General features: G+C 35.4%; 1 pseudogene; it reads left to right on the top strand.

Annotated features, from left to right (window-relative positions):
- Positions 1-2,362, top strand: LOC148209974 (uncharacterized; annotated as a pseudogene).
- The last annotated feature ends 876 nt before the right edge of the window (positions 2,363-3,238 follow it).

A 3,238-nucleotide genomic window follows, 5' to 3' on the forward strand; every position in this document is an offset into this window, starting at 1 on the left:
ATGAATGAGGATTGGATTAAGGTTAGGGATAGATTCTCGCCCGAGTATGTTCAAGGAGTAAAACATTTCATAGAATTGGCAAAACTTCACGTCAACAATACGGAGAAAACAAGATGTCCATGTAGATATTGTATGAATGTAAAATGGCTTTCAATTGATGAAGTAGAAAGACACTTGTTTATAAATGGAATATCACATTCATATACTCAATGGATATACCATGGAGAAGAACCAGTCCCTTCAAGTTGTTATACAAGACGTGATACTCCTTCCCACAATGAATTAAATAAAAAACACAATGTTATGAATAATGAGGATGATGATATGTCTGGACTTCTCAATGATTTACAGTACCCCATGGTAGAGAAAAATGTAGAAGGTGAACAATTTTGTTTTGAGATGCCCCCAAACGAACATGGAAGAGGCACGTCTAATAGTTTCGAGTAGTTGTTCAATGAAGCGCGTAGTTAATTGTACCCAGGTTGTACAAAATTTTCATCATTGAATTTTTTAGTAAAGCTGATGCATATCAAGATCATTAACAATTGTTAAACGAAGCATTTACGATAGTTGCATCTATACCGAGTACGTCATACGAGGCTAAAAGGAGACTGTGTGATTTAGGACTTTCATATGAGTCCATACATGCCTGCAAGTATGACTGTATATTATTCAGGAAAGAATATTCTGAATGTCAAAGTTGTCCAGTATGTGGTGAACCTCGTTATAATAACAGTGATGAGAAAGCTTCACAAGTCCCCCAAAAAGTGTTACGACATTTTCCGTTGATACCAAGATTGAAACGGTTCTTTTCTTCAAAACATTTCGCTTCTGAAATGAGGTGGCATAAAGAAAAACGAGTTAAGACAGAGGGTGTCTTACGACATCCAGCTGACGCTTTGGGGTGGAAACATCTAGATAGCACATTTCCTCAATTTGCTTCAGACCCACGAAATGTTCGTTTGGGACTAGCTTCAGATGGGTTTAATCCATTTGGGAATATGAACAATTCGTATAGCATGTGGCCAGTGATACTTATTCCATACAATTTGCCTCCTTGGAAGTGCATGAAGGAAAGTAATTTATTGATGTCATTGCTGATTCCTGGGCCAAAGTCACCTGGAAAAGATATCGACGTTTACTTACAGTCATTAATTGAAGAGTTGAAAGAGTTATGGGATACTGGGGTTCGTACTTACGATTGTGCAAGTGGTGAGTACTTTCAACTACATGCAGCTCTTTTATGGACTATTAATGACTTTCCAGCATATGACGACTTGTCCGGATGGAGTACGAAGTGATACCAAGCATGTCCCATTTGTAAAGAGGATAATTCATCTTTTCGAATAAGAAACAAAATTTGTTTCATGGGACATCAACGTTATCTTCCCCAAAATCATAGTTGGCGTGGGAATAGACTGCATGATGGAAAGTTAGAACGACGCCCCCCACCAGTGTCAATGAATGGAGATGCGATTCTTCAACAAGTAAATACACTGACTTTTCCAGATTTTGGTAAGAATCCAACCAAACAAAAGAGTAAAAGAAAGCGAGATTTAAATTGGACGAAAAAAGTATATTCTTTGAACTTCCTTATTGGTCGAAACTTATGTTAAGACATAAGTTGGATGTGGTGCATATCGAGAAGAACATATGCGACAATCTAGTAGGAACTTTGTTAAATATTGATGGGAAAACAAAAGACACGATCAATGCGCGTCTGGATTTGGAAGATTTAAAAGTTCAAAAAGATTTACACTTACAAAATGAGGGGAATAAAGTTGTAAAATCACATGCTACATATACATTGACTGCTGCTGAGAGGGTGAAGTTTTGCAAATTCTTGAAATCAGCTAAGTTTCCTGATGGATTTGTGTCAAATATATCAAAATCTGTGAGCGCAGAGGACGGGAGATTATGGGGGTTGAAAACTCATGACTGTCATGTTTTGCTACAACGACTCTTACCGATTGCCATTCGAGCATATGTACCGAAGTTTGTGGGTACGACTATCGTTGAGCTATGTAACTTCTTTCGTGATATATGTGCAAAGACAGTACGCATCAGTGATTTGGATCGATTGCAATCTGACATTATAATCATCCTATGTAAGTTGGAGAGAATATTCCCACCAACATTTTTTGATGTTATGGTATATCTTGCAGTTCACTTACCATACGAAGCAAAAATTGTGGGGCCAGTTAGTTACAGTTGGATGTACCCTATCGAGCGAAGTCTCCGAACCTTAAAACTATATGCACAAAAAAAGAACAGAGCTCGTCCTGAGGGTTCGATAGCCGAATCATTCGTTATGAATGAATTGGTGATTGTTGATGTTTTACATAATAAAAGCAAGTTTTGAGAATTTGAAGTTTGAAGATTAGTTTTTCTTAACTTTGTGGGGTATTATACGTACCTTTCCTTTAGTTTGTATAATTTGAATTGAAGTTAATGAGAGTTATATGGACATGAGAGAGTTGTGTGTGTATTTTGATAGTGAGACTAAGTTTTGTGCATTTTAAGTTTGTTTGGGAGAGTTTTTATTAGCTTTGAATATTTGAGAATGTTGGGGGGGGGGGGTCTTAAGTGTTTTTGGATAACGTTATTGAATTTTAAGTGAATTGTGATAGAGTTTGTGTCAATGTTTTTTAGAATTGGTGAGAGTAAGCTTTGTGAATTTGAAAGTTGTTTTAATGAGTTTTTGTTAACTTTTATTACTTACTTTGAGTTCATGCATGCAAAGCTTGAATAACATTTTCGGTTTATGACATGTGCAAAACTTGAATGTTTTGTTTGAAATGTGGAATGAGTTAGAATTGGAAGTTTGTTTGAATGGAAGTGGTGAGTTTGTTTGAAGTGTTGAGTTATTAAGTGTTTTTGGATAAAGTTGTTGATTTTTAAGTGAATTGTGATAGAGTTTGTGTGCATGTTTCTTAGACTTAGTGAGAGTAAGTTTTTGTGAATTTGAAAGTTGTTTTAATGAGTTAACTTTTAATGCATACTTTGAGTTCATGCATATGAAGTAAGAATAATATTTTTAGTTCATGACATGTGCAATTAGTTTGTTATGTGGAATGAGTTAGAATTGAAAGTTTGTTTGAATAGAAGTGGTAAGTTAACTTGTGGAAGTATTTGTTAATATGTATATTTATTATTTATTTTTTCAGGTTCGTTTGATTTCTGTATCGAAAGCTTCTAAAAAGTTGATTATCTCTCGTGAAGAAGTTGATGATAGAGG

The sequence above is a fragment of the Momordica charantia genome, assembly GCF_013281855.1.
Source record: "Momordica charantia cultivar OHB3-1 chromosome 7 unlocalized genomic scaffold, Mcharantia_2.0 BLBB01000007.1, whole genome shotgun sequence".
NCBI lineage: Eukaryota > Viridiplantae > Streptophyta > Magnoliopsida > Cucurbitales > Cucurbitaceae > Momordica > Momordica charantia.